Here is a 12,628-nt window from a genome sequence, read left to right as displayed (position 1 = left end):
CTAGCTCATGTCCAAGTCACCAAAGCCGGCTAAAAAGTTAATAATCGATAACTAAAACGATTATTTTACGGCTTCTTACTGGCTATTACGTCAACTTGGAAGCTTCTTCTGTGTTCTACTATGGTGCTTGTAGTGTCTCCTCATATCACAGCACGCGACGTAGCTTTGCACACGATAAATGTAACCGTTTCAGGGAGTAGAGCGGCCAATGTGACGATTTGATATTAAGTCACTTCGACAGCAAATGACGAAAACTAGCGGATTTCTTAGATTTTTACTACATTTGAACACATTTCACATTCTCCCTTGCAAAGTGGCTGCTAGTCCCTCCTTCATAAAAATTCTTAAGGTCCTAGCTCAGTCCAAGGCACCAAAGCCGTCTAAAATGTCAAAAATCGATAACTAAAACCTGAATTGTTATGCCTCTCAGTGTTTTTTACATCAACTTAGAAGCTACTTCTGTGTTCTACTATGGTATTTTTAGTGTCTGCGCATTCCGCAGCACCCCAAATAGTTTTGCACACGATAAATGTAACCGTTTAATAGAGAAGAGCGGCCAATGTGACGATCTGACATTAAGATGATTCGATAGCAAATGACGAAAACGGGCGAATTTCTTAGGTTTTTTTTTTTTACATATGAACAGTTTTCACATTCTCCCGTGCAACGTGGCTGCTAGTCCTCCCTTCATGCAAAATCTTAAGGTCCTAGCTCATGTCCAAGGCACCAAATCCGGCTAAAAAGTCAAAAATCGTTAACTAAAACTTGAATTGTACTGCTTCTTATTGGCTATTACATCAACTTAGAAGCTTCTTCTGTGGTCTTCTATGGTGCTTTTAGTGTCTCCGCATTCCGCAGCACGCACCATAGCTTCGCACACGTTAAATGTAACCGTTTTAGAGAGAATAGCGGCCAATGTGAAAATCTGCCATTAAGTCGATTCGATAGCAAAATGACGAAGACGGGCGGATCTATTAGGTTTTTACTATATATGAACAGATTTCACATTCTTTCGTGCAACATGGCTCCTAGTCCTCCCATCATGAAAAATCTTAAGGTCCTAGCTCATGTGCAAGGCACCAAGCCGCCTAAAAAGTCAATAATCGATAGCTAAAACTATTATTTTACTACTTCTTACTGGCTATTACATCAACTTATAATCTTCTTCTGTTTTCTACTATGGTGCTTTTAGTGTCTCCGCAATTCGCAGCACGCAACATAGCTTTGCACCCGATAAATGTAACCGTTTCAGACATAAGAGCGGCCAACGTGGCCATCTGACATTAAAACGATTCGATAGCAAGTGACGAAAACGCTAGGATTTCTTAGGTTTTTGCTACATATGAACACTTTTCACATTATCCAGTGCAATGTAGCTAGTAGTCCTCCCTTCATGCAAAATCTTAAGGTCCTAGCTCATGTCCAAGGCACCAAATCCGGCTAAAAAGTCAAAAATCGTTAACTAAAACTTGAATTGTACTGCTTCCTATTGGCTATTACATCAACTTAGAAGCTTCTTCTGTGGTCTTCTATGGTGCTTTTAGTGTCTCCGCATTCCGCAGCACGTGACATAGCTTTTCACACGTTAAATATAACCGTTTCAGAGAGAAGAGCGGCCAATGTGACGATCTGACATTAAGTCGATTCGATAGCAAATGACGAAAACGGGCGAATTTCCTAGGTTTTTACTACATATGAACACTTTTCACATTCTCCCGTGTAACGTGGATGCTAGTCCTCCCTTCATACAAATTCTTAAGTTCGTAGCTCATGTCCAAGGCGCGAAAGCCGGCTAAGAAGTTTATAATCGATAGCTAAGCTATTATTTTACTGCTTCATACTGGCTATTCCATGAACTTAGAAGCTTCATCTGTGTTCTACTATGGTGCTTTTAGTGTTTCCGCATATCGCAGCACGCGACATAGCTTTGCACACGACAAATATAACCGTTTCAGAGAGAAGAGCGGCCAATGTGACGATCTGACATTAAGTCGATTCGACAGCAAATGACGAAAACGGGCGGATTCCTAGGTTTTTACTACATATGAACACTTTTCACATTCTCCCGTGCAACGTGGCTGCTAGTCCTTACTTCTTGCAAAATCTTAAGGTCCTAGCAAAATGTCCAAATCACAAGAAGCCGGCTAAAACGTCAAAAATCGATAACTAAACTTGAATTGTAGTGCTTCTTACTGGCTATTACATCAACTTAGTATCTTCTTCTGTGTTCTTTTATGGTGCTTTTAGTTTCTCCGCATTACGCAGCACGCGACATAGCTTTGCACACGATTAATGTAACCGTTTCAGAGAGAAGAGCGGACAACGTGACCATATGACATTGAGTCGATTCGATAGCAAATGAGGAAAACGGGCGGATTTCTTAGGTTTTTTTTTACATATGAAAACTTTTCACATTCTCCCGTGCAACGTGGCTGCTAGTCCTCCCTTCATGCAAAATCTTAAGGTTCTCGCTCATGTCCAAGGCACAAAATCCGGCTAAAAAGTCAAAAATCGTTAACTGAAACTTGAATTGTACTGCTTCTTATTGGCTATTACATCAACTTAGAAGCTTCTTCTGTGGTCTACTATGGTGCTTTTAGTGTCTCTGCATTCCGCAGCACGCAACATAGCTTTGCGCACGATAAATGTAACCGTTTCATTGATAAGAGCGGCCAACGTGCCCATCTGACATTAACTAAGGCTTGATTTGTACTGCTTCTTATTGGCTATTACATCAACTTAGAAGCTTCTTCTGGGGTCTAGTATGGTGCTTTTAGTGTCTGCGCATACCGCAGCACGCCACATAGTTTTGCACACGGTAAATGTAACCGTTTCATAAAGAAGAGCGGCCAATGTGACGATCTGACATTAAGTCGATTCGATAGCAAATGACGAAAACGAGCGGATTTTTTAGGTTTTTACTACATCCGATCACTTTTTACGTTCTCCCGTGCAACGTGGCTGATAGTCCACCCTTCATGCAAAATCTGAAGGTCCTAGCTCTGTCCCGTGCACCAAAGCCGGATAAAAAGTCAAAAATCGATAACTAAACTTAAATTTTACTGCTTCTTACTGACATTTACATCAAATTAAATACTTCTTCTGTGTTCTTTTATGGGGATTTCAGTGCCTCCGCATCCGCAGCAGGCGACATAGCTTTGCACATGATAAATGTCACCGTTTCAGAAGAAAGAGCGGCCAATGTGACGATCTGACATTAAGTCGATTCGATAGCAAATGACGAAAACGGGCAGATTTCTTAGGATTTTTTTTACATATGAACACTTTTCACATTCTCCCGTGCAGCGGGGCTGCTAGTCTTCCATGCAAAATCTTAAGGTCCTAGCTCATGTCCAAGGCACCTAAGCCGGCTAAAAAGTTAAAATCGTTAACTAAAACTTCAATTGTACTGCTTCTTATTGGCTATTACATCAACATAGAAGCTTCTTCTGTGGTCTACTATGGTGCTTTTAGTCTCTCCGCATTCCACAGCACGCGACATAGCTTTGCACACCATAAATGTAACCGTTTCAGAGAGAAGAGCGGCCAATGTGACGATCTGACAATAAGTCAATTCGATAGCAAATGACGAAAACGAGAGGATTTCTTAGGTTTTTACTACATTCGAACTCTTTTCACATTCTCCCGTGCAACGTGACTGTTAGTCCTCCCTTCATGCAAAATATTAAGGTCCTACCTCATGTTCAAGGCACCAAATCCGGCTAAAAATTCAAAAATCGATAGCTAAATTTGAGTTCTACTGCTTCTTACTGGCTATAACATCAACATAGAAGCTTCTTCTGTGTTCTACTATGGTGCTTTTAGTGTCTCCGCATATCGCAGCACGCAACATGGCTTTGCACACGATAAATGTAACCGTTTCAGAGAGAAGAGCGGCCAATATGACGATCTGATATAAAGTCGCATCGATAGCAAATGACGCAAACGGATGGATTTCTTAGGTTTTTACTACATATGAACTCTTTTCACATTCTCCCGTGCAACGTGGCTGCTAGTCCTCCATTCATACAAATTCTTAAGGTCCTATCTCATGTCCAAGGCACCAAAGCTGTCTAAAATGTCAAAAATCGATAACTAAACTTGAATTGTACTGCTTCTTACTGGCTATTACATCAACTTAGAAGTTTTATCTGTGTTCTACTGCGGCGCTTTTAGTGTCTCCGCATATCGCAGCACGCGACATAGCTTTGCATAGATAAATGTAACCATTTCAGAGAGACGAGCAGCCAATGTGACGATTTGATATTAAGTCAATTCAACAGCAAATGACGAAAACTCGCGGATTTCTTAGATTTTAACTACATTTGAACACATTTCACATTCTCCCGTGCAACGTGGCTGCTAGTCCTCCCTTCATGCACAATCGTAAGGTCCTGGCTCATGTCCAAGGCACCAAACCCGTATAAAATGTCAAAAATCAAAAACTAAACTTGAATTGTACTGCTGGTTACTGGCTATTACATCAACTTAGAAGCTTCTTCTGTGTTCTAATGTGGTGCTTTTAGAGTCTCCGCATATCGCAGCACGTGACATAGCTTTGCACACCATAAATGAAACCGTTTCGGAGAGAAGAGCGGCCAATGTGACGATCAGACAATAAGTCAATTGGATACAAAGGACGAAAACGGACGAATATCTCATGTTTTTACTACATATGAACACTTTTCACTTTCTCCCGTGCAACGTGACTGCTAGTCCACCCTTTATGCAAAATCGTAAGGTCCTAGCTCATGTCCAAGGCACCAAAGCCGGCTAAAAATTTAAAAATCGATCACTAAACCTTAAATTGTACTGCTTCTTACTGGTTATTACATCAACTTAGAAGCTCCTTCTGTGTTCTACTATGGTGCTTTTAGTGTCTCCAAATTTCGCAGCACGCAACATAGCTTTCCACACGATAAATGTAACTGTTTCAGAGTGAAGAGCGGCCAATGTGACGATCTGATATAAAGTCGCATCGATAGCAAATGACGCAAACGGACGGATTTCTTAGGTTTTTACTACATATGAACACTTTTCACATTCTCCCGTGCAACGTGGCTGCTAGTCCTCCCTTCATACAAATTCTTAAGGTCCTAGCTCATGTCCAAGGCACCAAAGCCGGCCAAAAAGTCAAAAGTCGATAAATAAAACTTGAATTGTTATGCTTCTTACTCTTTATTACATCAAATTAGAAGCTACTTCTGTGTTCTACTATGGTACTTTCAGTTTCTGCGCATTCCGCAGCACGCCACATAGTTTTGCACACGATAAATGTCACCGTTTCATAGAGAAGAGCGGCCAATGTGACGATCTGACATTAAGTCGATTCGATAGCAAACGACGAAGACGAGCGGATTTCTTAGGTTTTTAATACATTCGATCACTTTTCACATTCTCCCGTGCAACGTGGCTGCTAGTCCTCCCTTCATGCAAAATCGTAAGGTCCTAGCTCATGTCCAAGGCACCAAAGCTGTCTAAAATGTCAAAAATCGATAACTAAACTTGAATTGTACTGCTTCTTACTGGCTATTACATCATCTTAGAAGTTTCATCTGTGTTCTACTGCGGCGCTTTTAGTGTATCCGCATATCGCAGCACGCGACATAGCTTTGCATAGATAAATGTAAACATTTCATAGAGAAGAGCAGCCAATGTGACGATTTGATATTAAGTCAATTCAACAGCAAATGACGAAAACTAGCGGATTTCTTAGATTTTATCTACATTTGAACACATTTCACATTCTCCCGTGCAACGTGGCTGCTAGTCCTCCCTTCATACAAATTCTTAAGGTCCTAGCTCATGTCCAAGGCACCAAAGCCGGCTAAAAAGTCAAAAATCGATAACTAAAACTTGAATTGTTATGCCTCTTAGTGTGCCTCTTATAAAGTCGAATCGATAGCAAACGACGAAATCGGGCGGATTTCTTAGGTTTTTACTACATATGAACACATTTCACATTCTCCCGTGCAACGTGGCTGCTAGTCTTCCCTTCATGCAAAATCGTAAGGTCCTAGCTGATGTACAAGGCACCAAAGCCGCCTAAAAATTTAAAAATCTATCACTAAAACTTCAATTGCACTGCTCCTTACTGGCTATTACACCAACTTAGAAGCGTCTTCTGTGTTCTACTATGGGGCTTTTGGCGTCTCCGCATTCCTCAGCACGCGACATAACTTTGCACACTATAAATTTATCCATTACAGAGAGAAGTGCGGCCAATGTGACGACCTGACATTATGTCATACAAATTCTTAAGGTCCTAGATCATGTCCAAGGCACCAAAGCCGGCTAAAAGTCAAAAATCGATAACTAAAACTTGAATTGTTATGCCTCTTAGTGTTTTTTACATCAACTTACAAGCTACTTCTGTGTTCTACTATGGTACTTTTAGTGTCTCCGATTCCGCAGCACGCGACATAGTTTTGCACACGATAAATGTAACCGTTTCAAAGAGAAGAGCGGCCAGTGTGACGATCTGATATGAAGTCGATTCGATAGCAAATGACGAAAACGAGTGGATTTCTTAGGCTTTTAATACATTCGATCACTTTCCACATTCTCACGTGCAACGTGGCTGCTAGTCTTCCCTTCATGCAAAATCGTAAGGTCCTAGCTAATGCACAAGGCACCAAAGCCGCCTAAAAATTTAAAAATCAATCACTAAAACTTAAATTGTACTGCTTCTTACTGGCAATTACATCAACTTAGAAGCGTCTTCTGTGTTGTACTATGGGGCTTTTGGTGTCTCCGCATTCCTCAGCACGCGACATAGCTTTGCACACGATAAATTTATCAATTTCAGAGAGAAGTGCGGCCGATGTGACGACCTGACATTATGTCGATTCGATAGCAAATGACGAAAACAGGCGGGTTTCTTAGGTTTCTACTACATATGAACTCATTTTACATTCTCCCGCGCAACGTGGCTGCTATTCCTCCCTTCATGCACAATCGTAAGGTCCTGGCTCATGTCCAAGGCACCAAACCCGTATAACATGTCAAAAATCAAGAACTAAACTTGAATTGTACTGCTGGTTACTGGCTATTACATCAACTTAGAAGCTTCTTCTGTGTTCTAATGTGGTGCTTTTAGAGTCTCCGCATATCGCAGCACGTGACATAGCTTTGCACACCATAAATGAAACCGTTTCAGAGAGAAGAGCGGCCAATGTGACGATCTGACAATAAGTCAATTGGATACAAATGACGAAAACGGACGAATATCTCATGTTTTTACTACATATGAACACTTTTCACTTTCTCCCGTGCAACGTAACTGCTAGTCCTCCATTTATGCAAAATCGTAAGGTCCTAGCTCATGTCCAAGGCACCAGAGCCGGCTAAAAATTTAAAAATCGATCACTAAACCTTAAATTGTACTGCTTCTTACTGGTTATTACATCAACTTAGAAGCTCCTTCTGTGTTCTACTGTGGTGCTTTTAGTGTCTCCAAATTTCCCAGCACGCAACATAGCTTTCCACACGATAAATGTAACTGTTTCAGAGTGAAAAGCGGCCAATGTGACGATCTGATATAAAGTCGCATCGATAGCAAATGACGCAAACGGACGGATTTCTTAGGTTTTTACTACATATGAACACATTTCACATTCTCTTGTGCAACGTGGCTGCTAGTCTTCCCTTCATGCAAAATCGTAAGGTCCTAGCTGATGTACAAGGCACCAAAGCCGCCTAAAAATTTAAAAATCTATCACTAAAACTTCAATTGCACTGCTCCTTACTGGCTATTACACCAACTTAGAAGCGTCTTCTGTGTTCTACTATGGGGCTTTTGGCGTCTCCGCATTCCTCAGCACGCGACATAACTTTGCACACTATAAATTTATCCATTACAGAGAGAAGTGCGGCCAATGTGACGACCTGACATTATGTCGATTTGACAGCAAATGACGAAAAAAACGGGCCGGTTTCTTTGGTTTTTACTACATATGAACTCTTTTCACATTCTCCCGTGCAACGTGGCTGCTAGTCTTCCCTTCATGTAAAATCGTAAGGTCCTAGCTCATGTCCAAGGCACCAAAGCCGTATAACATGTCAAAAATCGATAACTAAAACTTGAATTGTTATGCCTCTTAGTGTTTTTTACATCAACTTAGAAGCTACTTCTGTGTTCTACTATGGGACTTTTAGTGTCTCCGCATATCGCAGCACGTGACGTAGCTTTGCACACCATAAATGTAAACGTTTCAGAGAGCAGAGCGGCCAATGTGACGATCTGACAATAAGTCAATTCAATAGCAAATGGCGAAAACGGACAAATTTCTCAAATTTTTGGTACATATGAACACTTTTCACATTCTTCCGTGCAAGGTGGCTGCTAGTCCTCCCTTCATGCAAAATCGTAAGGTCCTAGCTCATGTCCAAGGCACCAAAGCTGTCTAAAATGTCAAAAATCGATTACTAAACTTGAATTGTACTGCTTCTTACTGGCTATTACATCAACTTAGAAGTTTCATCTGTGTTCTACTGCGGCGCTTTTAGTGTATCCGCATATCGCAGCACGCGACATAGCTTTGCATAGATAAATGTAAACATTTCATAGAGAAGAGCAGCCAATGTGACGATTTGATATTAAGTCAATTCAACAGCAAATGACGAAAACTAGCGGATTTCTTAGATTTTAACTACATTTGAACACATTTCACATTCTCCCGTGCAACGTGGCTGCTAGTCCTCCCTTCATACAAATTCTTAAGGTCCTAGCTCATGTCCAAGGCACCAAAGCCGGCTAAAAAGTCAAAAATCGATAACTAAAACTTGAATTGTTATGCCTCTTAGTGTTTTTTACATCAACTTAGAAGCTACTTCTGTGTTCTACTATGGGACTTTTAGTGTCTCCGCATTCCGCAGCACGCGACATAGTTTTGCACACGATAAATGTAACCGTTTCAGAGAGAAGAGCGGCCAATGTGACGATCTGATATAAAGTCGAATCGATAGCAAACGACGAAATCGGGCGGATTTCTTAGGTTTTTACTACATATGAACACATTTCACATTCTCCCGTGCAACGTGGCTGCTAGTCTTCCCTTCATGCAAAATCGTAAGGTCCTAGCTGATGTACAAGGCACCAAAGCCGCCTAAAAATTTAAAAATCTATCACTAAATCTTCAATTGTACTGCTCCTTACTGGCTATTACACCAACTTAGAAGCGTCTTCTGTGTTATACTATGGGGCTTTTGGCGTCTCCGCATTCCTCAGCACGCGACATAACTTTGCACACTATAAATTTATCCATTACAGAGAGAAGTGCGGCCAATGTGACGACCTGACATTATGTCGATTTGACAGCAAATGACGAAAAAAACGGGCCGGTTTCTTAGGTTTTTACTACATATGAACTCCTTTCACATTCTCCCGTGCAACGTGGCTGCTAGTCTTCCCTTCATGTAAAATCGTAAGGTCCTAGCTCATGTCCAAGGCACCAAAGCCGTATAACATGTCAAAAATCGATAACTAAAACTTGAATTGTTATGCCTCTTAGTGTTTTTTACATCAACTTAGAATCTACTTCTGTGTTCTACTATGGGACTTTTAGTGTCTCCGCATATCGCAGCACGTGACGTAGCTTTGCACACCATAAATGTAAACGTTTCAGAGAGAAGAGCGGCCAATGTGACGATCTGACAATAAGTCAATTCGATAGCAAATGGTGAAAACGGACAAATTTCTCAGGTTTTTGGTACATATGAACACTTTTCACATTCTTCCGTGGAAGGTGGCTGCTAGTCCTCCCTTCATGCAAGATCGTAAGGTCCTAGCTCATGTCCAAGGCACCAAAGCCGCCTATAAAGTCAACAATCGATAACTAAAACTTGTATTGTACTGCTTCTTACTGGATATTACATCAACTTAGAAGCTCCTTCTGTATTCTGCTATGGTGCTTTTAGTGTCTCCGAATTTCACAGCACGCAACATAGCTTTGAACACGATAAATGTAACCGTTTCAGAGAGAAGAGCGGCCAGTGTGACGATCTGAAATTAAGTCGGTTCGATAGCAAATGACGAATACGGGCGGGTTTCTTAGGTTTCTACTACATATGAACTCATTTCACATTATCCCGTGCAACGTGGCAGCTAGTACTCCCTTCATGCAAAATCGTAAGGTCCTAGCTCATGTCCAAGGCACCAAAGCCGTCTAACATGTCAAAAATCGATAAGTAAACTTGAATTGTACTGCTGTTTACTGGCTATTACATCAACTTAGAAGCTTCTTCTATGTTCTACTGTGGTGCTTTTAGTGTCTCCGCATATCGCAGCACGCGACATAGCTTTGCACACCATAAATGTAACCGTTTCAGAGAGAAGAGCGGCCAATGTGACGATCTGACAATAAGTGAATTCTATAGCAAATGACGAAAACGGACGAATTTCTCAGGTTATTGCTACCTATGAACACTTTTAACATTCTTCCGTGCAAGGTGGCTGCTGGTCCTCCCTTCATGCAAGATCGTAAGGTCCTAGCTCATGTCCAAGGCACCAAAGCCGCCTATAAAGTAAACAATCGATAACTAAAACTTGTATTGTATTGTATGGATCTTACTGGTTATTAGATCAACTTAGAAGCTCCTTTTGTGTTCTACTGTGGTGCTTATAGTGTCCGCGCATTCCGCAGCACGGCACATAGTTTTGCACACGATAAATGTAACCGTTTCAGAGAGAAGAACGGCCAATGTGACGATCTGATATAAAGTCGAATCGATACCAAATGACGAAAACGGGGGGATTTCTTAGGTTTTTACTACATATGAACTCTCTTCACATTCTCCCGTGCAACGTGGCAGCTAGTCCTCCCTTCATACTAATTATTAAGGTCCTAGCTCATGTCCAAGGCACCAAAGCCGGCCAAAAAGTCAATAAACGATAGCTAAAACTATTATTTTACTTCTTCTTAATGGTTATTACGTCAACTTAGAAGCTACTTCTGTGTTCTAGTATGGTACTTTTAGTGTCTGCGCATTCCGCAGCACGACACGTAGTTTTGCAAACGATAAATGTAACCGTTTCATTGGTAATAACGGCCAATGTGACGATCTGACATTAAGTCGATTCGATAGCAAATGACGAAAACGAGCGGATTTCTTAGGTTTTTTCTACATTCGATCACTTTTCACATTCTCCCGTGCAACGTGGCTTCTAGTCCTCCCTTCATGCATATCTTAAGGTCCTAGCTCGTGTGCAAGGCACCAAATCCAGCTAAAAATTCAAAAATCGATAACTAAACCTGAATTGTACTGCTTCTTACTGGGTATAACATCAACATTGAAGCGGCTTCTGTGTTCTACTATGGTGCTTTTAGTGTCTCCGCATATCGCAGCACGCAACATAGCTTTGCACACGATAAATGTAACCGTTTCAGAGTGAAGAGCCTCCAATGTGACCATCTGACATTAAGTCGATTCGATAGCAGATGACGCAAACGGGCGGATTTCTTAGGATTTTACTACATATGAACACTTTTCACATTCTCCCGTGCAACGTTGGTGCTAGTCCTCCCTCATGCAAAATCTTAAGATCCTAGCTCATGTCCAAGGCACCAAAGCAAACTAAAAAGTCAATAATCGATAACTAACCTTGAATTGTACTGCTTCTTACTGACTGTTACATCAACTTAGAAGCTTCATTTGTGTTCTACTTTTGTGAATTTAGTGTCTCCGCATTCCGCAGCACGCGACCGTTTCAGAGATTAGGGTCCAATGTGACCATCTAACATGAAGCCGAATAGATAGCAAATGACGAAAACGGGCTGATTTCTTAGGTTATTACTACGTATGCACACCTTTCAAATACTCCCGTGCAACGGGGTTCGCTAGTCCTCCGTTTATGCAATATCTTAAGGTCCTAGCTCATGTCCAAGGCACCGAACCCGGCTAAATATTCTATAACCTGTAACTTAAACTTGAATTGTACTGCTTCTTACTGTCTATTACATTAACTTAGAAGATTCTTCTGTGTTCTACTATGGTGCTTTTAGTGTCTCCGCATTTCGCAGCACGCGACATAACTTTGCACACGTTAAATGTAACCGTTTCAGAGAGAAGAGCGGTCAATGTGACGATCTGACATTAAGTCGACTCGATAGCAAATGACGATAACGGGCTGATTTCTTAGGTTTTTACTACATCTGAACTCTTTTCAGATTCTCCCGTGCAACGTGGCTGCTAGTCCTCCCTTCATGCAAAATCTTAAGGCCCTTGCTCAAGTCCAACGCACCAAAGCCGGCTAAAAAGTCAAATATCGGTAAGTAAACTTGAATGGTACTGCTTCTTACTGGCTATTACATCAACTTAGAAGCTTCTTCTGTGTTCTACTATGGTGCTTTTAGTGTCTCCGCATTCCGAAGCACGCGACAAAGATTTGCACACGATAATTGTAACTGTTTCAGAGAGAAAAGCGGCCATTTTGACGATCTGACATTAAGTCGATTCGATAGCAAATGACGAAAACGGGCAGATTTCTCAGGTTTTTCCTACATATGAACACTTTTCACATTCTGCTGTGCTACGTGGCTGCTAGTCCTCCCTTCATGCAAAATCGTAAGGTCCTAGCTCATGTCCGAGGCACCGAAGCCGGCTAAAAAGTCAAAAATCGAAAACTAAA

The sequence above is a fragment of the Schistocerca gregaria genome, unplaced genomic scaffold (genome assembly GCF_023897955.1).
Source record: "Schistocerca gregaria isolate iqSchGreg1 unplaced genomic scaffold, iqSchGreg1.2 ptg000251l, whole genome shotgun sequence".
Lineage (NCBI taxonomy): Eukaryota > Metazoa > Arthropoda > Insecta > Orthoptera > Acrididae > Schistocerca > Schistocerca gregaria.
This window is presented reverse-complemented; position numbering follows the sequence as displayed.